The 25,000-nt window shown below is 21.8% G+C and overlaps 1 protein-coding gene across 6 annotated transcripts in view; it reads left to right on the forward strand.

The window, feature by feature from the left end:
• LOC145284709 (zinc finger homeobox protein 4-like) overlaps positions 1 to 25,000 on the forward strand; it is a 424,371-nt gene that overhangs the window by 167,662 nt on the left and 231,709 nt on the right. For all 6 annotated transcript variants that reach the window (XR_013868864.1, XR_013868865.1, XM_080133614.1 and 3 more), the window contains exon 2: positions 15,049 to 15,144. The gene's annotated coding sequence lies outside the window, so the exon portion shown is untranslated. The remainder of the gene's footprint in view (positions 1 to 15,048; positions 15,145 to 25,000) is intronic.

The raw sequence follows: 25,000 nt of genomic DNA on the forward strand, positions 1-25,000 counted from the left end.
ACATTATTAAAACTTAATTTAAACATTATTTAAAACACTTGATTTAAACATTATTAAAACTTAATTTAAACATTATTTAAAACACTTGATTTAAACATTATTAAAACTTAATTTAAACATTATTTAAAACACTTGATTTAAACATTATTAAAACTTAATTTAAAACATTATTTAAAACACTTGATTTAAACATTATTAAAACTTAATTTAAACATTATTTAAAACACTTGATTTAAACATTATTAAAACTTAATTTAAACATTATTTAAAACACTTGATTTAAACATTATTAAAACTTAATTTAAACATTATTTAAAACACTTGATTTAAACATTATTAAAACTTAATTTAAACATTATTTAAAACACTTGATTTAAACATTATTAAAACTTAATTTAAACATTATTTAAAACACTTGATTTAAACATTATTAAAACTTAATTTAAACATTATTTAAAACACTTGATTTAAACATTATTAAAACTTAATTAAAACATTATTTAAAACACTTGATTTAAACATTATTAAAACTTAATTTAAAACATTATTTAAAACACTTCATTTAAATATTATTAAAACTTAATTAAAAAATTATTTAAAACACTTGATTTAAACATTATTAAAACTTAATTTAAAACATTATTTAAAACACTTGATTTAAACATTATTAAAACTTAATTAAAACATTATTTAAAACACTTGATTTAAACATTATTAAAACTTAATTTAAAACATTATTTAAAACACTTGATTTAAACATTATTAAAACTTAATTAAAACATTATTTAAAACACTTGATTTAAACATTATTAAAACTTAATTCAAAACATTATTTAAAACACTTGATTTAAACATTATTAAAACTTAATTTAAACATTATTTAAAACACTTGATTTAAACATTATTAAAACTTAATTTAAACATTATTTAAAACACTTGATTTAAACATTATTAAAACTTAATTTAAACATTATTTAAAACACTTGATTTAAACATTATTAAAACTTAATTTAAACATTATTTAAAACACTTGATTTAAACATTATTAAAACTTAATTTAAACATTATTTAAAACACTTGATTTAAACATTATTAAAACTTAATTTAAACATTATTTAAAACACTTGATTTAAACATTATTAAAACTTAATTTAAACATTATTTAAAACACTTGATTTAAACATTATTAAAACTTAATTTAAACATTATTTAAAACACTTGATTTAAACATTATTAAAACTTAATTTAAACATTATTTAAAACACTTGATTTAAACATTATTAAAACTTAATTTAAACATTATTTAAAACACTTGATTTAAACATTATTAAAACTTAATTTAAACATTATTTAAAACACTTGATTTAAACATTATTAAAACTTAATTTAAAACATTATTTAAAACACTTGATTTAAACATTATTAAAACTTAATTTAAACATTATTTAAAACACTTGATTTAAACATTATTAAAACTTAATTTAAACATTATTTAAAACACTTGATTTAAACATTATTAAAACTTAATTTAAACATTATTTAAAACACTTGATTTAAACATTATTAAAACTTAATTTAAACATTATTTAAAACACTTGATTTAAACATTATTAAAACTTAATTTAAACATTATTTAAAACACTTGATTTAAACATTATTAAAACTTAATTTAAACATTATTTAAAACACTTGATTTAAACATTATTAAAACTTAATTTAAACATTATTTAAAACACTTGATTTAAACATTATTAAAACTTAATTTAAACATTATTTAAAACACTTGATTTAAACATTATTAAAACTTAATTTAAACATTATTTAAAACACTTGATTTAAACATTATTAAAACTTAATTTAAACATTATTTAAAACACTTGATTTAAACATTATTAAAACTTAATTTAAACATTATTTAAAACACTTGATTTAAACATTATTAAAACTTAATTAAAACATTATTTAAAACACTTGATTTAAACATTATTAAAACTTAATTTAAAACATTATTTAAAACACTTGATTTAAACATTATTAAAACTTAATTAAAACATTATTTAAAACACTTGATTTAAACATTATTACAACTTAATTTAAAACATTATTTAAAACACTTGATTTAAACATTATTAAAACTTAATTAAAACATTATTTAAAACACTTGATTTAAACATTATTAAAACTTAATTCAAAACATTATTTAAAACACTTGATTTAAACATTATTAAAACTTAATTTAAACATTATTTAAAACACTTGATTTAAACATTATTAAAACTTAATTTAAACATTATTTAAAACACTTGATTTAAACATTATTAAAACTTAATTAAAACATTATTTAAAACACTTGATTTAAACATTATTAAAACTTAATTTAAAACATTATTTAAAACACTTGATTTAAACATTATTAAAACTTAATTTAAACATTATTTAAAACACTTGATTTAAACATTATTAAAACTTAATTTAAACATTATTTAAAACACTTGATTTAAACATTATTAAAACTTAATTTAAACATTATTTAAAACACTTGATTTAAACATTATTAAAACTTAATTTAAACATTATTTAAAACACTTGATTTAAACATTATTAAAACTTAATTAAAACATTATTTAAAACACTTGATTTAAACATTATTAAAACTTAATTTAAAACATTATTTAAAACACTTGATTTAAACATTATTAAAACTTAATTTAAACATTATTTAAAACACTTGATTTAAACATTATTAAAACTTAATTTAAACATTATTTAAAACACTTGATTTAAACATTATTAAAACTTAATTTAAACATTATTTAAAACACTTGATTTAAACATTATTAAAACTTAATTTAAACATTATTTAAAACACTTGATTTAAACATTATTAAAACTTAATTTAAACATTATTTAAAACACTTGATTTAAACATTATTAAAACTTAATTTAAACATTATTTAAAACACTTGATTTAAACATTATTAAAACTTAATTTAAACATTATTTAAAACACTTGATTTAAACATTATTAAAACTTAATTTAAACATTATTTAAAACACTTGATTTAAACATTATTAAAACTTAATTTAAACATTATTTAAAACACTTGATTTAAACATTATTAAAACTTAATTAAAACATTATTTAAAACACTTGATTTAAACATTATTAAAACTTAATTTAAAACATTATTTAAAACACTTCATTTAAATATTATTAAAACTTAATTAAAAAATTATTTAAAACACTTGATTTAAACATTATTAAAACTTAATTTAAAACATTATTTAAAACACTTGATTTAAACATTATTAAAACTTAATTAAAACATTATTTAAAACACTTGATTTAAACATTATTAAAACTTAATTTAAAACATTATTTAAAACACTTGATTTAAACATTATTAAAACTTAATTAAAACATTATTTAAAACACTTGATTTAAACATTATTAAAACTTAATTCAAAACATTATTTAAAACACTTGATTTAAACATTATTAAAACTTAATTTAAACATTATTTAAAACACTTGATTTAAACATTATTAAAACTTAATTTAAACATTATTTAAAACACTTGATTTAAACATTATTAAAACTTAATTAAAACATTATTTAAAACACTTGATTTAAACATTATTAAAACTTAATTTAAAACATTATTTAAAACACTTGATTTAAACCTTATTAAAACTTAATTTAAACATTATTTAAAACACTTGATTTAAACATTATTAAAACTTAATTTAAACATTATTTAAAACACTTGATTTAAACATTATTAAAACTTAATTTAAACATTATTTAAAACACTTGATTTAAACATTATTAAAACTTAATTTAAACATTATTTAAAACACTTGATTTAAACATTATTAAAACTTAATTTAAACATTATTTAAAACACTTGATTTAAACATTATTAAAACTTAATTTAAACATTATTTAAAACACTTGATTTAAACATTATTAAAACTTAATTTAAACATTATTTAAAACACTTGATTTAAACATTATTAAAACTTAATTTAAACATTATTTAAAACACTTGATTTAAACATTATTAAAACTTAATTTAAACATTATTTAAAACACTTGATTTAAACATTATTAAAACTTAATTTAAACATTATTTAAAACACTTGATTTAAACATTATTAAAACTTAATTTAAACATTATTTAAAACACTTGATTTAAACATTATTAAAACTTAATTTAAACATTATTTAAAACACTTGATTTAAACATTATTAAAACTTAATTTAAACATTATTTAAAACACTTGATTTAAACATTATTAAAACTTAATTTAAAACATTATTTAAAACACTTGATTAAAACATTATTAAAACTTAATTTAAACATTATTTAAAACACTTGATTTAAACATTATTAAAACTTAATTTAAACATTATTTAAAACACTTGATTTAAACATTATTAAAACTTAATTTAAACATTATTTAAAACACTTGATTTAAACATTATTAAAACTTAATTTAAACATTATTTAAAACACTTGATTTAAACATTATTAAAACTTAATTTAAACATTATTTAAAACACTTTATTTAAACATTATTAAAACTTAATTTAAACATTATTTAAAACACTTGATTTAAACATTATTAAAACTTAATTTAAACATTATTTAAAACACTTGATTTAAACATTATTAAAACTTAATTTAAACATTATTTAAAACACTTGATTTAAACATTATTAAAACTTAATTTAAACATTATTTAAAACACTTGATTTAAACATTATTAAAACTTAATTTAAACATTATTTAAAACACTTGATTTAAACATTATTAAAACTTAATTTAAACATTATTTAAAACACTTGATTTAAACATTATTAAAACTTAATTTAAACATTATTTAAAACACTTGATTTAAACATTATTAAAACTTCATTAAAACATTATTTAAAACACTTGATTTAAACATTATTAAAACTTAATTTAAACATTATTTAAAACACTTGATTTAAACATTATTAAAACTTAATTTAAACATTATTTAAAACACTTGATTTAAACATTATTAAAACTTAATTCAAAACATTATTTAAAACACTTGATTTAAACATTATTAAAACTTAATTTAAACATTATTTAAAACACTTGATTTAAACATTATTAAAACTTAATTTAAACATTATTTAAAACACTTGATTTAAACATTATTAAAACTTAATTTAAACATTATTTAAAACACTTGATTTAAACATTATTAAAACTTAATTTAAACATTATTTAAAACACTTGATTTAAACATTATTAAAACTTAATTTAAACATTATTTAAAACACTTGATTTAAACATTATTAAAACTTAATTTAAACATTATTTAAAACACTTGATTTAAACATTATTAAAACTTAATTTAAACATTATTTAAAACACTTGATTTAAACATTATTAAAACTTAATTTAAACATTATTTAAAACACTTGATTTAAACATTATTAAAACTTAATTTAAACATTATTTAAAACACTTGATTTAAACATTATTAAAACTTAATTTAAACATTATTTAAAACACTTGATTTAAACATTATTAAAACTTAATTTAAACATTATTTAAAACACTTGATTTAAACATTATTAAAACTTAATTTAAAACATTATTTAAAACACTTGATTTAAACATTATTAAAACTTAATTTAAACATTATTTAAAACACTTGATTTAAACATTATTAAAACTTAATTTAAACATTATTTAAAACACTTGATTTAAACATTATTAAAACTTAATTTAAACATTATTTAAAACACTTGATTTAAACATTATTAAAACTTAATTTAAACATTATTTAAAACACTTGATTTAAACATTATTAAAACTTAATTTAAACATTATTTAAAACACTTGATTTAAACATTATTAAAACTTAATTTAAACATTATTTAAAACACTTGATTTAAACATTATTAAAACTTAATTTAAACATTATTTAAAACACTTGATTTAAACATTATTAAAACTTAATTTAAAACATTATTTAAAACACTTCATTTAAATATTATTAAAACTTAATTTAAACATTATTTAAAACACTTGATTTAAACATTATTAAAACTTAATTTAAACATTATTTAAAACACTTGATTTAAACATTATTAAAACTTAATTAAAACATTATTTAAAACACTTGATTTAAACATTATTACAACTTAATTTAAAACATTATTTAAAACACTTGATTTAAACATTATTAAAACTTAATTAAAACATTATTTAAAACACTTGATTTAAACATTATTAAAACTTAATTCAAAACATTATTTAAAACACTTGATTTAAACATTATTAAAACTTAATTTAAACATTATTTAAAACACTTGATTTAAACATTATTAAAACTTAATTTAAACATTATTTAAAACACTTGATTTAAACATTATTAAAACTTAATTAAAACATTATTTAAAACACTTGATTTAAACATTATTAAAACTTAATTTAAAACATTATTTAAAACACTTGATTTAAACATTATTAAAACTTAATTTAAACATTATTTAAAACACTTGATTTAAACATTATTAAAACTTAATTTAAACATTATTTAAAACACTTGATATAAACATTATTAAAACTTAATTTAAACATTATTTAAAACACTTGATTTAAACATTATTAAAACTTAATTTAAACATTATTTAAAACACTTGATTTAAACATTATTAAAACTTAATTTAAACATTATTTAAAACACTTGATTTAAACATTATTAAAACTTCATTTAAACATTATTTAAAACACTTGATTTAAACATTATTAAAACTTAATTTAAACATTATTTAAAACACTTGATTTAAACATTATTAAAACTTAATTTAAACATTATTTAAAACACTTGATTTAAACATTATTAAAACTTAATTTAAACATTATTTAAAACACTTGATTTAAACATTATTAAAACTTAATTTAAACATTATTTAAAACACTTGATTTAAACATTATTAAAACTTAATTTAAAACATTATTTAAAACACTTGATTTAAACATTATTAAAACTTAATTTAAACATTATTTAAAACACTTGATTTAAACATTATTAAAACTTAATTTAAACATTATTTAAAACACTTGATTTAAACATTATTAAAACTTAATTTAAACATTATTTAAAACACTTGATTTAAACATTATTAAAACTTAATTTAAACATTATTTAAAACACTTGATTTAAACATTATTAAAACTTAATTTAAACATTATTTAAAACACTTGATTTAAACATTATTAAAACTTAATTTAAACATTATTTAAAACACTTGATTTAAACATTATTAAAACTTAATTAAAACATTATTTAAAACACTTGATTTAAACATTATTAAAACTTAATTTAAAACATTATTTAAAACACTTCATTTAAATATTATTAAAACTTAATTAAAAAATTATTTAAAACACTTGATTTAAACATTATTAAAACTTAATTTAAAACATTATTTAAAACACTTGATTTAAACATTATTAAAACTTAATTAAAACATTATTTAAAACACTTGATTTAAACATTATTAAAACTTAATTTAAAACATTATTTAAAACACTTGATTTAAACATTATTAAAACTTAATTAAAACATTATTTAAAACACTTGATTTAAACATTATTAAAACTTAATTCAAAACATTATTTAAAACACTTGATTTAAACATTATTAAAACTTAATTTAAACATTATTTAAAACACTTGATTTAAACATTATTAAAACTTAATTTAAACATTATTTAAAACACTTGATTTAAACATTATTAAAACTTAATTTAAACATTATTTAAAACACTTGATTTAAACATTATTAAAACTTAATTTAAAACATTATTTAAAACACTTGATTTAAACATTATTAAAACTTAATTTAAACATTATTTAAAACACTTGATTTAAACATTATTAAAACTTAATTTAAACATTATTTAAAACACTTGATTTAAACATTATTAAAACTTAATTTAAACATTATTTAAAACACTTGATTTAAACATTATTAAAACTTAATTTAAACATTATTTAAAACACTTGATTTAAACATTATTAAAACTTAATTTAAACATTATTTAAAACACTTGATTTAAACATTATTAAAACTTAATTTAAACATTATTTAAAACACTTGATTTAAACATTATTAAAACTTAATTTAAACATTATTTAAAACACTTGATTTAAACATTATTAAAACTTAATTTAAACATTATTTAAAACACTTGATTTAAACATTATTAAAACTTAATTTAAACATTATTTAAAACACTTGATTTAAACATTATTAAAACTTAATTTAAACATTATTTAAAACACTTGATTTAAACATTATTAAAACTTAATTTAAACATTATTTAAAACACTTGATTTAAACATTATTAAAACTTAATTTAAACATTATTTAAAACACTTGATTTAAACATTATTAAAACTTAATTTAAACATTATTTAAAACACTTGATTTAAACATTATTAAAACTTAATTTAAACATTATTTAAAACACTTGATTAAAACATTATTAAAACTTAATTTAAACATTATTTAAAACACTTGATTTAAACATTATTAAAACTTAATTTAAACATTATTTAAAACACTTGATTTAAACATTATTAAAACTTAATTTAAACATTATTTAAAACACTTGATTTAAACATTATTAAAACTTAATTTAAACATTATTTAAAACACTTGATTTAAACATTATTAAAACTTAATTTAAACATTATTTAAAACACTTTATTTAAACATTATTAAAACTTAATTTAAACATTATTTAAAACACTTGATTTAAACATTATTAAAACTTAATTTAAACATTATTTAAAACACTTGATTTAAACATTATTAAAACTTAATTTAAACATTATTTAAAACACTTGATTTAAACATTATTAAAACTTAATTTAAACATTATTTAAAACACTTGATTTAAACATTATTAAAACTTAATTTAAACATTATTTAAAACACTTGATTTAAACATTATTAAAACTTAATTTAAACATTATTTAAAACACTTGATTTAAACATTATTAAAACTTAATTTAAACATTATTTAAAACACTTGATTTAAACATTATTAAAACTTAATTTAAACATTATTTAAAACACTTGATTTAAACATTATTAAAACTTAATTTAAACATTATTTAAAACACTTGATTTAAACATTATTAAAACTTAATTTAAACATTATTTAAAACACTTGATTTAAACATTATTAAAACTTAATTTAAACATTATTTAAAACACTTGATTTAAACATTATTAAAACTTAATTTAAACATTATTTAAAACACTTGATTTAAACATTATTAAAACTTAATTTAAACATTATTTAAAACACTTGATTTAAACATTATTAAAACTTAATTTAAACATTATTTAAAACACTTGATTTAAACATTATTAAAACTTAATTTAAACATTATTTAAAACACTTGATTTAAACATTATTAAAACTTAATTTAAACATTATTTAAAACACTTGATTTAAACATTATTAAAACTTAATTTAAACATTATTTAAAACACTTGATTTAAACATTATTAAAACTTAATTTAAAACATTATTTAAAACACTTGATTTAAACATTATTAAAACTTAATTTAAACATTATTTAAAACACTTGATTTAAACATTATTAAAACTTAATTTAAACATTATTTAAAACACTTGATTTAAACATTATTAAAACTTAATTTAAACATTATTTAAAACACTTGATTTAAACATTATTAAAACTTAATTTAAACATTATTTAAAACACTTGATTTAAACATTATTAAAACTTAATTTAAACATTATTTAAAACACTTGATTTAAACATTATTAAAACTTAATTTAAACATTATTTAAAACACTTGATTTAAACATTATTAAAACTTAATTAAAACATTATTTAAAACACTTGATTTAAACATTATTAAAACTTAATTTAAAACATTATTTAAAACACTTCATTTAAATATTATTAAAACTTAATTAAAAAATTATTTAAAACACTTGATTTAAACATTATTAAAACTTAATTTAAAACATTATTTAAAACACTTGATTTAAACATTATTAAAACTTAATTAAAACATTATTTAAAACACTTGATTTAAACATTATTAAAACTTAATTTAAAACATTATTTAAAACACTTGATTTAAACATTATTAAAACTTAATTAAAACATTATTTAAAACACTTGATTTAAACATTATTAAAACTTAATTCAAAACATTATTTAAAACACTTGATTTAAACATTATTAAAACTTAATTTAAACATTATTTAAAACACTTGATTTAAACATTATTAAAACTTAATTTAAACATTATTTAAAACACTTGATTTAAACATTATTAAAACTTAATTAAAACATTATTTAAAACACTTGATTTAAACATTATTAAAACTTAATTTAAAACATTATTTAAAACACTTGATTTAAACCTTATTAAAACTTAATTTAAACATTATTTAAAACACTTGATTTAAACATTATTAAAACTTAATTTAAACATTATTTAAAACACTTGATTTAAACATTATTAAAACTTAATTTAAACATTATTTAAAACACTTGATTTAAACATTATTAAAACTTAATTTAAACATTATTTAAAACACTTGATTTAAACATTATTAAAACTTAATTTAAACATTATTTAAAACACTTGATTTAAACATTATTAAAACTTAATTTAAACATTATTTAAAACACTTGATTTAAACATTATTAAAACTTAATTTAAACATTATTTAAAACACTTGATTTAAACATTATTAAAACTTAATTTAAACATTATTTAAAACACTTGATTTAAACATTATTAAAACTTAATTTAAACATTATTTAAAACACTTGATTTAAACATTATTAAAACTTAATTTAAACATTATTTAAAACACTTGATTTAAACATTATTAAAACTTAATTTAAACATTATTTAAAACACTTGATTTAAACATTATTAAAACTTAATTTAAACATTATTTAAAACACTTGATTTAAACATTATTAAAACTTAATTTAAACATTATTTAAAACACTTGATTTAAACATTATTAAAACTTAATTTAAACATTATTTAAAACACTTGATTAAAACATTATTAAAACTTAATTTAAACATTATTTAAAACACTTGATTTAAACATTATTAAAACTTAATTTAAACATTATTTAAAACACTTGATTTAAACATTATTAAAACTTAATTTAAACATTATTTAAAACACTTGATTTAAACATTATTAAAACTTAATTTAAACATTATTTAAAACACTTGATTTAAACATTATTAAAACTTAATTTAAACATTATTTAAAACACTTTATTTAAACATTATTAAAACTTAATTTAAACATTATTTAAAACACTTGATTTAAACATTATTAAAACTTAATTTAAACATTATTTAAAACACTTGATTTAAACATTATTAAAACTTAATTTAAACATTATTTAAAACACTTGATTTAAACATTATTAAAACTTAATTTAAACATTATTTAAAACACTTGATTTAAACATTATTAAAACTTAATTTAAACATTATTTAAAACACTTGATTTAAACATTATTAAAACTTAATTTAAACATTATTTAAAACACTTGATTTAAACATTATTAAAACTTAATTTAAACATTATTTAAAACACTTGATTTAAACATTATTAAAACTTAATTTAAACATTATTTAAAACACTTGATTTAAACATTATTAAAACTTAATTTAAACATTATTTAAAACACTTGATTTAAACATTATTAAAACTTAATTTAAACATTATTTAAAACACTTGATTTAAACATTATTAAAACTTAATTTAAACATTATTTAAAACACTTGATTTAAACATTATTAAAACTTAATTTAAACATTATTTAAAACACTTGATTTAAACATTATTAAAACTTAATTTAAACATTATTTAAAACACTTGATTTAAACATTATTAAAACTTAATTTAAACATTATTTAAAACACTTGATTTAAACATTATTAAAACTTAATTTAAACATTATTTAAAACACTTGATTTAAACATTATTAAAACTTAATTTAAACATTATTTAAAACACTTGATTTAAACATTATTAAAACTTAATTTAAACATTATTTAAAACACTTGATTTAAACATTATTAAAACTTAATTTAAACATTATTTAAAACACTTGATTTAAACATTATTAAAACTTAATTTAAACATTATTTAAAACACTTGATTTAAACATTATTAAAACTTAATTTAAACATTATTTAAAACACTTGATTTAAACATTATTAAAACTTAATTTAAACATTATTTAAAACACTTGATTTAAACATTATTAAAACTTAATTTAAACATTATTTAAAACACTTGATGAATTTCAGATGTTTCCTTTACTTTTTAAGTAAATTTTTTTTAATTACATTTTCACCCCAAACAAGGCACATTGCCACTTTGATGTAGGGGGCTACTATTAGGAACACAGGCTACAGGGATAATGGGTGAGGGGTTGGGCTGCAAGATATTGGTTCACGTTACACTTGAACTTCTGCATGTCAGTACAGTTGGGGAAGCAGGAACCTGGCAGGGAGTTCCAAAGTCTAGCGTTTCTGGGGAAGAAACTACTGGAGTAGAAGGCTCTCTTACATCTAGGGATTTCTACTGTGAAGGGGTAGGATTGTACTGCTTGTCAGGTTTGTGTGGGGTATTTACATAGAGGGAACATTCACCATTAAAATACTTGTAGAACAGGCAGAGGGATGCTATATTACGTCGATGGGACAGAGGCTGAAGCTTGGATGACAGTTCAGGACCTATTAGGTTGGCGACTCTCTTTTTAACCTTGTCTAGGAGTGAGAGACAAGCAGAAGATGCACCAGCTCAAATATGACAACAATACTCCATACATGGGCGAATGGTGGCCTTATAGAGGTACAGGATACAATATATTAAATTGTTTGGAAAGTTGATAAAAACGCAATCTTATGAAGTGTTACATTCTTTTATCATTTATTTAAACATATATGCACGTAAATATTGATATATATTTAATGGTGTACGAACACCAAAAAAACTCATCAGAGACAGTTAATATTTTCCTTGGAACAAAACAAACAATTCCAGAGATTTTTTTTTCTTCCAGATTAAAACGGATAAAACATGGTGAAAATGTTAGAAGTCATACGATTAATAAAAAACTTACTTAATCAAGATATAATTAAGATGTTTAAATTAGGATAATTATAAAGTGAAAGCGTCTGTCTGTCTGTGTACATTTCCCTACACAATAACTCCGTCAACTTTCAGTCTACAGACTCGAAATTTGATATACAGGGTATTGAGATTTGGGAAAATATTTGTAATCGGTTTTCGGCCAGAAATTTGGCTGATAAGGAGTCAAAGTTCAATGATTTGACCTTTGAGAACTCTACCAAACTCCTCCGAGAATTTTGGGTACAAACAATTGAAATTTTAGATATAGGTTCTTTGGACATGGATATAACTTAATAACTCGATTTGAGCCTAAAACAATAAATGTTAAGAGGTACTAATAGGGGTCAAAGTTAAAAAAAAATTGATCGCTGTGGTCTCTACCAAATTACTAAAGACAATTTCTGGTCTAAATATTTGAAATTTTACATAAAGGGTATTCAGAGATATAACAAGCTTTTTAATCGGTTTGGGTCGAAAATTTGAGCTACCAATATATAAATCCATGTATGTATGTTTGCATGCCTGACTAAAACTTTCGACATAGGTGACGGATTTTCACAAGATCAGTATCGTTTTGAAGCTCGACCCTTCAGACGACAAATACCGAAACATTGGCTAAAACATTTTTTTCACCCTCAACTGGGCACTTTTCTACAGGGAGGGGTTGCGTTTTTCGTCGATATTTTCGAAAGTCATGCCCTCTTTTCGATTGTCTAGCCTTAACCTATGTCACTTCCGGTTTGACGGTGGTCGTAACAGCAAAGACGTTTTTTTCACGTTATTTTACTCCTTCGCGGTACGGGTTCGAGCCGGCCTTCTTACTACCACTTTTTTTTTTTTTTTTTGCTCAACGCACACCTCCAAACACCCGGGCAACGCCGGGCATCCATGTTAGCATATATATAATATATATCATCTTAACCAAGAATCTTCAGTTGTACTATATATATAAAATTGTTCTGTTGGTCACATAATTCGAACCTTGCACCTCAGTCACCATTTACTGTCAAGATCCAAGCATTACAATCAATGTAATCATAGGCAAATGTATTGATAGAGAAATAAATGCTATATATTGTAAAGACATTTCTTAAAAGTGTTTTATTTCCTTGTTTATGCCTTATAGTTTAGACAGTAACTTTTGCATAATTTTCCCCTCCCAGAATGGCCACATCTAAAAAATGGAGTTTGAATACTCAATTATTATTTTTATAAATACTTGAAGCACGTTTGGCGTTGCCCAGTTGTAAGATATATATTTAAATATGATATTTTAGATTTATTATTATAGAGCAAATTCCCTATTGATTATTATACTGTACCCAATCTATAGTAGTGATCTCAAAATGAAAATAAAATGACTTGAGTGCCACTAGCTGGAATTGTGAAAAACAAACCATTTAGCTATTATCAGATGGATAAGAAATAGTTCAAAATAAACTGAATTTAACATATAAATGTATATTTGCACATGCGTACAAAAAGCACTTTAAGTCGACTTATTATTATTTTTCAACTTTGACTCCTTAACAGCTATTTTTATCGGCTTATATATATATATATATATATATATATATATATATATATATATATATATAAAGCTACAGTTAAAAAAATGCAACCATTTAACTTCCCTCGCATTGCTTTGTGACCTTGCGTCTTGAAAAAGATGCACTTTGAAAAAATGGAGACAGACATACATACAAACATATTATGTTTTATATATATGTAAGTTATTTGAATATCCACACGCGCACACACACATATTAACTTATTTAATTTGTTTTATAATGTTTAATGTAATTTCCTTTATTTCAGGCATATCTGGTTGGAAGTGCTGTCAACCAAATAAAAGGATCTTCTTCAATGTCTGCTTTTTGCTTTTGGCCATCACTTATTGGAAATATGATGAATGTAAGTAAAATTAAAAAAAAAATGATGAATCTTTTTCTTTCCTTTTTGTTTCTTTATATTCTTTCTTGTTTTGCAGTAGTTGAAAATATATATAAAAAAGCATGAAATTCATCAAAAATTCTAATCATGTCTACTTAGGACATTGTCCTGACAATAAACTCACAATAAAATTTTAATGCACTGATTTAATGAATAGACGACAAAATTTTATTCTTTAGTGGCCATTGTAAGTGGCAGAATATGTAAATGATAAAATCAGTGGTTGGTGTGAGGAGAATGAAATTGTGAATTACGATAATATAACTTATTTTAGATTGAGAAAAATATTTTATTTTAGTGACAGCTGACCTAATATTGTATGTTATCTGATTGGAGGGTTTGATTCCATTGTGAGTGTGGTTATCTAATCAGTAGATGTTTATAGAATCAAATTCTCTGACAAACTATTATATTTATGTCCAAATTTAATATAAATGCTTAAAATATTGACACACTCTTTTATTTTATTGCATATTATAAAACATATGCATAAGCACAATATTAGTGACAACAAGTGATGGAGGATGGCTACTATACAAGGCAACACAATGGAGTATGCAAATATCTCTACTAGACTATCTGTATAAAGTTGAATATTGAATTTAGCAACAAGTCCTGATAACATATAGCAGAAAGAACAATTGAAAGTACACCATCCACGGTGACTATGGAATTCCTACAGCTATGTTCCTAGAAAACGAAGCTATTAAACCTGACATAGTTATATAGGACAAAAAGGAGAAAGAAGTAATCTTAGAAGTTAATGTCGCCTATGATGTTGCATTAAAAGGAGCTGAGAGGGAAACGATAATGGAATAATAAGGTCTTATGTATGACATGAAAAGAAACTGGAATCTTAAGCAGATCTCCAACATTCCAGCAATTATAGGAGCACCCGGACTCATGAAATAGAATTTAAAAAACTATCTGGCAAATATACTCGGTAAACAAACTGCAGGACAACAATTGCACTTAAAGGGATGGTTAGAATCTTTAAAAGATCTCTCGGTTGGAATGTATAAAACAGAGGTTAAATGTATGAAATATGGTAAGAAGTCTCATCCGCAGCTAGTAAAAATAAGAAACTTTTTAAAAAGTGACTTTTTTGATGAGCTGATTTTTACTTGAATGTACATAATGAGTACGAATGATCAATATGAATGTCTTTTGTTTGTTTTAAGACTTTTAGGGGAAACTCTGATAGCCTGATGTATTCTCTTTGGCTATAATATCATATATAATATAAACTTATACTGTGAACCAAACAAAGAATAATTTAAGAATATTTAGAGGAACATGAATTGTGAGTAGCAAATATAAATTTATGTATATGTAAGCTTAATATTAATATTGTTCTATCAGAGTTGTCAAACAGAAATAGGATATAACATAAAGGCACTTTAGGGAGGTCAGTGTGTTTAGACACTTTGAGCCAATTAAAAAAACTGTCTTCCCTCTGAACAGCACCTCCTCCGTCTAATTGGAAGTCACTAGAGGAGAATGAGACAGATGCATATCAAGAAGGAATGGAACTCATACATTTAATTTTACCAACTTGAAAAATTAAAAAAAAAAGAAAACTAGTCTTATTATTTATTAGATGCATCCCTGTTAAAATTAGTGACATTAGATGAATTAGAAAAACATTTATAAAAATAAATATCTTCAAAGTAATGTTGCTACTATTTATTTTGAGACACAGAATTATTTTTTTAGAAAAGTGACTTTTGGCAAACAAAATTTTATTTGTGAACAAGCATTTTATAAAGATTTTATACAGACAATGGATAAATATCTCTAAAACTGTTTATTTTCCAATGACAAAGAGTTTTTATCAATATAAGAAAATATTTCTTCTGACCTAGCTGTAATTGTTCAATAGGAATTTATCAAAGTTATGTAGAGGCAAGAAACACATAAAAGATCTTGTCTGAGAATTTTATTAATATAAAGATAATTATTTCACTTATATGTGTAAGTAACTGTCTAAACATTACAATTATATATAGTCATGATTAATTTTATTCATGTTCTATTTTTTTGGTCATGAAACTGTAGTATCACAAGACATAAAAAAAACTTTTATCATCTTGTTTACATTTCAAATAATACTGATGTTTCAGTTAGCCGTTGCTGATGAAAATGAACTGAATTACCTTCTATAGTGCTTTATCCATAAAGAAATTACCATTTCTACAGATAGCTGTTGAAAGAGAGACAACACATATTATCATATTAGTGATAATACACGCAAAACAATCATATGCTGAGAGAGGCATATGCATTTGTGTAGTAGCTGAAATTGATTTCCATTATTTATAAAAGTTATGGTCTATATTAGTGATACAATGGTCTAGTATGCCTAAAGTAACTCAGTCTGACAGTCAACTATTTCTACTTAATTGTCGTAAGTGGTTGACTGAATATGCATTCAGACTCTTGCTATGAAAAATATACTTCAAAGTATTCCTTTTATAGTAAGGGATAATTTAATTAAGGATTCTGCCATCTGTTCAGTACTTCCTCGTTTATCTTTAATTCTGTAAAAGTTCATATGTGCAAGAGGAAAGCCAACTAATCTAAATTTATAATAGATTGACATTCCACTAAGTAGCTAGCAAGAGTTCGCTAACAGAACTGTAAACTCAAATTATACTTTTTCTCAGACGATTGCAACATTCATTTTAGTTTCTATCAACTTCTTTATATCAGTTGTTTATACTTGTCTATTTTCTAACCTGTATAAGTCCTTTATAGTTTCAACTGTAAAAGACATTTCTTCTAAGCTTTCAAACTAGGTTCTTCATGTAGTATCTGTTTTGCCTTCCATCAGCGAAGGATGATCCTTCTGGACTGAGGCAATTAAAATTTTTGTCCAAATTCGGTATCTCTTTTTGGGAGCTGGATTTTCTTCACACGATAAATTGACTTTGTGTGTAACTCTTCCTTGTTAGGGAGGGAAGTAAGTAGGGACCCCTACAAGTTAATAAAAGGTATTCAAACCAAACATATATTTTATTATTTGACGAACAACGTTTGCATGGGATTCTTTGGAATTTAATATTTTATTAGAAACAAAACAGTAGTACTATTTTAAATACTTATAAAACACATTAACATATTGCCATTTTATATCATAATAATCAACGGTTAAAGGTCATTTATTTCAAAACATAATTTCAGGAAATAAATTATTACTTCTCAATACATAACTTGGTTTGAAGAAGAAAGATCAAATATTGATACATTTTTTTCCACTTTAAAAATCTTGTGAGCAATTTTAATGGCTTAAATCCCGGTTGTAAGTATTAGCTTATCTATAATATTACAAGATCTAATGCAAAATATGTATCACAATGGAGTAGCTAATGATATTTATTGCATAAATAGAAAACATCTGAAAAATATCTATTTTAGAGATAGAACAATGGAGACTGAAACTGATGAGGAACAGAAAATACAGTCATTGTCTAGAGAAACTCTTTATTACAAATAATTTTGGGTCATAGTCATAATGGCAATCAACAACATACTCAGGAGGTGCAATGCCAAATACACAGCCACAAAAGAAAAAAAAATGAACATTATGTATATACATCACGCTTTTGCTAACTGTTAAATGGAACTAGACAATCTAAAAAAAAAAATACAAACAGAATCCGTAGTTAGAAAATTCGAGTGAAAGAAACTGTATTATTTAGTCAAGGGAGAGTTGTTGGTTTGTCAGTATGCAACATGAACAGTTGTACCTGGTGGAGACTATTCTTCTTTAGGTATGTTAGTAGAGAAAGGCTAGTAATGCTATGTAAACTATATTTAAGAGGAATTAGGGAATGTATGCATTATTACCTTATACTATACATGTATGCAAATTCTATTTCCTTAAATTTTTACCATCTCATTTATTGATTGATATGGTGAAACTATAAAAAATACACGGATGAAACAACTGACTGAACTTTCTTATTTTATTAAAAGAAACAATCATCCAAAACTACAGACCATTTTATTTTAATATATTAAATAATATATGTAAGTCTCCATCAAAAATATACAAGAAAATAAAGCAATTAATGAATAAAATATTTGAATTATTTTGTGATAAATAATATTTTTAGTAAAAGTTATTTTATTTGTTAGGTTACTATTTATTTACATTTTTATATCATTAATCATCATAATAAATCAGGCAATCGGTATAGAATGGGAAAATAAAGCGTTCACTTGGGTTTTATACTAAAATTCTCATAGATAAGATGCAGAACTTTTTTTTATTGTAGATTTTCTTTTGCTGGACATTTTGGTATTATAAAATACATCGTAAATAAACGAGATAAAATTATTTAAATTGTTGATTTAACTTTTTTTAAGTCACAACGAAAATATAGAATAACCAAATGGATGAGCAAATTATGGAATGATCTAATAATTTACATTTTTCGAGCAAATGCAGACAGAAGAGTTTGGGCAAACTATTGAAAAAAGACAAGAGTTCAACAAAAGCAAATGAAACAGAAAGGATCATAAAACTCAAACAATCCACAGTGGAATATAGCAAAACACTTTCATGGTTTCCTGTTGTCTATGTCTAAAATTGGTTGAAATATAAAAGGACATAGATGAAAAGAAAACATACTGATAGACGAGGGAAGGCATCAAAATGTCATGACAAACCCTGAAGAAATGTTTTGTCTTGAAAATATAAAAATATAGAAAATACAGTAGAACCCCGGGATACGGCATTAAAAATTAGTAACAAAATACAGTACAGTATATAATACACATGCATCCAATCAAACAACATAATAAATAACATCGTAAGGCATGGCAAATACCATAACCAGGAGCCACAAAAAAATCGTATTCCACATCATAACCTCAAAAAAACGTATCCTAGGGGCACCGTATCCAGGGGTGCCACTGTAAACGAAAGTTACCGGTTTAATGAAAGAAATGGACAAAATGAAATTGAATATTCAAAGAGAAAAGCTGAAGCAAACTTAGCAGAAATAAACAGCAACAAAATAATTAAGTTACAGCGGTCTAACGAGAAATAATTATAACATAGGGAGGAATGTATAAAAGTAATATTTAGTCATACATTTGCATAAGCCACGACAAAAGTGCGGGAAACTTTTGATGCTTGTCTAAATATGATATAAAAGACAAAGATTCTGACGATTTTAACGGCCAAAGGAAATGAGAATCATCACCTTAGCAACAGATGCACGTGGTGTGGACATCAATATGTTGCATACATTATTCTCAGACCACTCAGAAAGAATTAAGGGTTGGCACTGTTAATTCAATCCTATTTATAGATAAATTCCATCATGTTTTTGTTCAAAATAGTGAGTTATTCATGTGGGTTTTAAAAAATGATATACTATTATATTAAATAAGCTAATATTGTTTACAATATATTTAACGAAACATGTTTCCTGTCTTATGTTTAGTTTATTTAAAACCCAAAGGTGAACATCTTCTATATCGACTAATTCTAAAAATTTTAATAGATTATTTTCATTTTGGATATTTTTTAAATTTCTTTAATGAGTAGCCATGTATAAAAGCCACTTGAAAATAACGGTGAATGAGATGACTGAATTGACCGTTTAATGATGACATGAGAAGAGTGAAAATGCCCACATGCCACAAAACAAGAATTATCACAGAAAACGCCAATCATCCTCCCTTTTTCAGAAGCATCATATATGGAATGTGACAAATAAAATACAAAGTAATGAGAAAGCAAAAATTACAAGGTTGCCAAAAATAAACCCCAGGTCCATTTTCTACCAAGATGTTCAGGTTTTAGTCGATACGTGATTGGTGAATTAAAAAAAAAAATGTGTAAATATTATCCTTGGGGGAAAAACATTAAATTGTCAAGGAACATATTTCCAGTGTATGCAAACATTTTCAGCAGACACATTTTTTATGAAAGTGGAAAGCATTTCTACAATGAGAACCGAATTTATGTTATCTTTATTTCGTAGAGCAACAATAGGTGTGTGAGATTGTTTTCAAGTCTCCTTTTATTTAGAAAAGTGTCTATAATGTTGGTGTTAGAATTTTGAGAAAAGAATAACATCAGCAAATGAAAATACATGCACATACACATACGTGTAGGTTACACAGAAAATTAATGTATAATTAATATATAGTTATACAACTACAAAACTCACCATCAAATGTCTCACAAATAATACTTTACACTTGCGTCTATCAACTAGTGAGCAAATTATATATAAATTTAAAAAAAATTGATCGTATTAATAATTTCAGCCCCTTTAAGAACGCGATTCTTATTGTTGAGCAATTTAAAGTTGAAAGGAAAGTCACTTAAGCTTGCATGTGCAGATCATGATGGTACAATCATTAGATTGCTATGGACGGTGTCTCGACATTTAAAAATGAATGAAAATTTCAATGATATTCCAACCGTAGGTAATCACGACACCCTGGACTGATGATTCCCAAAAGAATGAAACACTAGTGTCTGCAGGTGTTTCAAAAATGATTATAGTAATAATTATGTATACATTATTAGATGTCTTATTTTGGTTCCTTAATCTCTTTCCCATGGAAATGCTCTACCTGCATCTTTTCAAAGGATTTTTTATTCCTGGAAATGGAAACCAAATTATTCATCCACTATTCATTTTAAGAAAAGAAGGAATTGGAGATTAAAAAACAAATATCACGTAGATAATTAGAACCATAAAATCATGCAAAACATGTAAGATATGCATTGCATGCATGGATCCTCTGCCACTGATTTACCAATTCTGTCTTTCAAAAATATCAAATAATTACTCGGCAATCAATTTTTCTATTTTCAACTATTCTTCTTTGTCTTTCTGGTTGATTGTGCTATTTCTTTTGCTTTGTTGATTCAATTTAGTTTTTGGCAATTGTAAATCTCATTCCATTATTTCTTGTTGATCTCTTTAACTCATTGTTAATTCTTTCCATCACTTGTTTTACATATTAAAACTCACATCCCTTTTTCCAATATTTTCTGGTTGAATTCTTCTGGAATTCCTCCTGCGTATTTCCCTTGATTCTCTTTTGTTACTTTCTCTTCTCACACAACGTCACCTATTGATTGGGAAATTAGTGCTATCCACTTTTCCACATGAAATACATTACCCAGTTGTTGTGCGCCATTGGCGTCACTTCTCCGCAATCAATGGTTCATTTCATGACATTCAGTTTATTATTACAAAAAATTTTGTTGCCACTTTGAGTTATATTTTCTCCCATTTTAATTAAAAATCTCTATTCATTTTTGCAGTTTTGTCAAATTAATTTCTTGGGTTGGCATTAATAAGTGAGAATAACAGCAATTAGCGAAACAAAATTTGAGATTTTTACAAATTCAAGTCTTTATTCATTTACAGAAAAATCCTTTATTTATAATCAGAGTGATCGTTTTTAATTATTGTTTTAACAAGTTTTTGCTTCTTTAATCTTTAAATTCCGTTTTCTGTTTTAAATACATATCTAAAAACATGTCACATTTTTAGCATCTGTTCACACCAAACATTCTTTTGTATAACTTTCAAATTGACAAACTTGAAAGCAATTTGTCTTCTTTTCTTACCCACAATTTTGTTTTATTTATGATTTTATCAATGGAGATTTTTTTTTATTTCTGCAAGTATAATCATGTATATATTTCTCATCAAGTCTTTACATTTTTACCTTATTTCTGGTCGTCATCGTCATATATGCAGTTATTTACTGTTTTCTCTGAAACTAATTCTATTGGCTGAAACGAAAGTCATCTGAAATGCTTTCTTTATATAATTATACAATTAATTCCAATAACTCGTTTTTGAAATCCATATGATATTCTTGTAGCTAGAAGATTAAAATTAGGGATCGGAGTGAAATAAATAGAGAGAGCGAGTTACTTATATTTTAAGCACATGGCTTAATTCTAATCTATCATACAATTTCTAGTATGTCTTGCTTCAGTGAGGCTTCCACAAAGATTTACGATTTTCCAATGGTAACCCTTATGCTGTTTGTTATCTATGTTCCATGCCTGGTTAAAAATAACGTGCTTTCTTTTCTTACAGCAAGATCAATTCTTTTATCCCCCTCATGACCCCTTGTCTTAAGCGTTTTCAGTTTTGTAACACAGACGATATATATTTCAATAAGAAGTGCTATCTAATAGCTACTAGTAAACATAAACAATACATATACCAACTACCCAAGGAAAGGATCTTCAAGAACAGTGCCACCACTAAATGTGAGGTGCAGATAACATAGCCCTCACATGGGGATAATGCAAAATCAGCTATCAACAATGGAGCATTATGTACAAATCTGTAATCATAGAAATAAAAGTTCTCTCTTTGAAACCAACATTTTCAAGGCACAAATGTATTTCAGTATTTTGCAGGAGTACAGAAGAAGGTTAGACAATAATAAAATATTCGAGGGAAGATAAAAAGAAACCACCCATACCCACGTGCCTCCTTTATTTGCCGTCATTAGCCAGCTAGATCTTCTATAGAGATACGATTTTCATACTTTTACAGTTACAATTAGTACATTAGTCGTTCATCATTTGCATTAATATACATATTATTCCTTAATATAACCAGCCAGTCATGAAATAAGTTTACATAATATAAATTGCACTCGGAGTTTCTTTGTGTCTCACTTGAAATACTTGAAAAATTAGAAATTCTTGCGCTTTTCTATTCTTTCTTGTCTTTTATTTTTCATTCATGAAAAATGTTCCAGTTTGATTTGTGTCTTCAATACTGATAATTTCTGCCATTCTTCAGAAACAATGGTTTATGTAAGCATTGTCTTTTCATCCCTCGATATTTTTGTGATGAAATTCTTATGTGTTCACAAAAGCTATTCATGTTAGAGCTTCTCCTTGATTTTCTACTGCAAGGTTCAATGACTTAATTAACTTTTTGTTAAATTACAAGCATCTGTTCTAAAATGCAGGGCCAGATTTAAATGTCTTCTCGTTTTTCTTTTAAATGTCTTCTCGTTTGTCTTCATGTCTATTATTCTGTAATTATTGCATTTCTTTTCAGTTTGGCTCGAATGAGAAATCGTAGAAACACTGTTGTTTCAAACTTTTACTATGGTTGTAACTTTGTCGGTTAACTACAATATTTTGTGATATTGTAGTGTGTTGCTCAGCGGTATTACATGAATCGTAGGAGTAAAATATCTGAGGTCCCAACCAACAACAATTTTTTTTTTAATTAGAGATATTTGATGGATAATAATGCAAAGGAAAATTGATTACCAAAAGTGGATATCATTTGTTCTCAAGATTGTACTTTTCAAGTCTTGCAGTTTTGCTGTTTATATAGTTTTTCCATAGAAGATATGCTAGTGAAGTATTCTGATGCAATTATGAAAACGTTTATTGTGTAGAATATAGCTGCAATTACTTAATCATATTTTTAATTGGTTTTATTTACATGTGTGTTTGTTAATAAGTATACAATTTTTTATACAATCCAATGTCTCATTAAGCTCCAATTTGAAAAAATAAGCGATTCAATGAGAATTAATTTTCTGAACATTTTCTGAATGGTCATTGCTATCAAAATTTCAGACGAAAGCACATTTTATGGAAGAAACATTAATGTTGGTTTAACTGAAATTTTGTCTTCCTGTTTGAAATGAAAAAGTAATTCTATATTTGAAATGAAAAAGTAATTTTATATTTGTCCTCCAGAAATTGGTTCATTAGAATATGAATTATCGATGAGTATGGATGCATATACTATTATAAGTTACAAATCAACCAAAATTTTGTGTTATT

Source organism: Euprymna scolopes, chromosome 9 (genome assembly GCF_053919585.1).
Source record: "Euprymna scolopes isolate OS-2025 chromosome 9, ASM5391958v1, whole genome shotgun sequence".
Classification (NCBI taxonomy): domain Eukaryota; kingdom Metazoa; phylum Mollusca; class Cephalopoda; order Sepiida; family Sepiolidae; genus Euprymna; species Euprymna scolopes.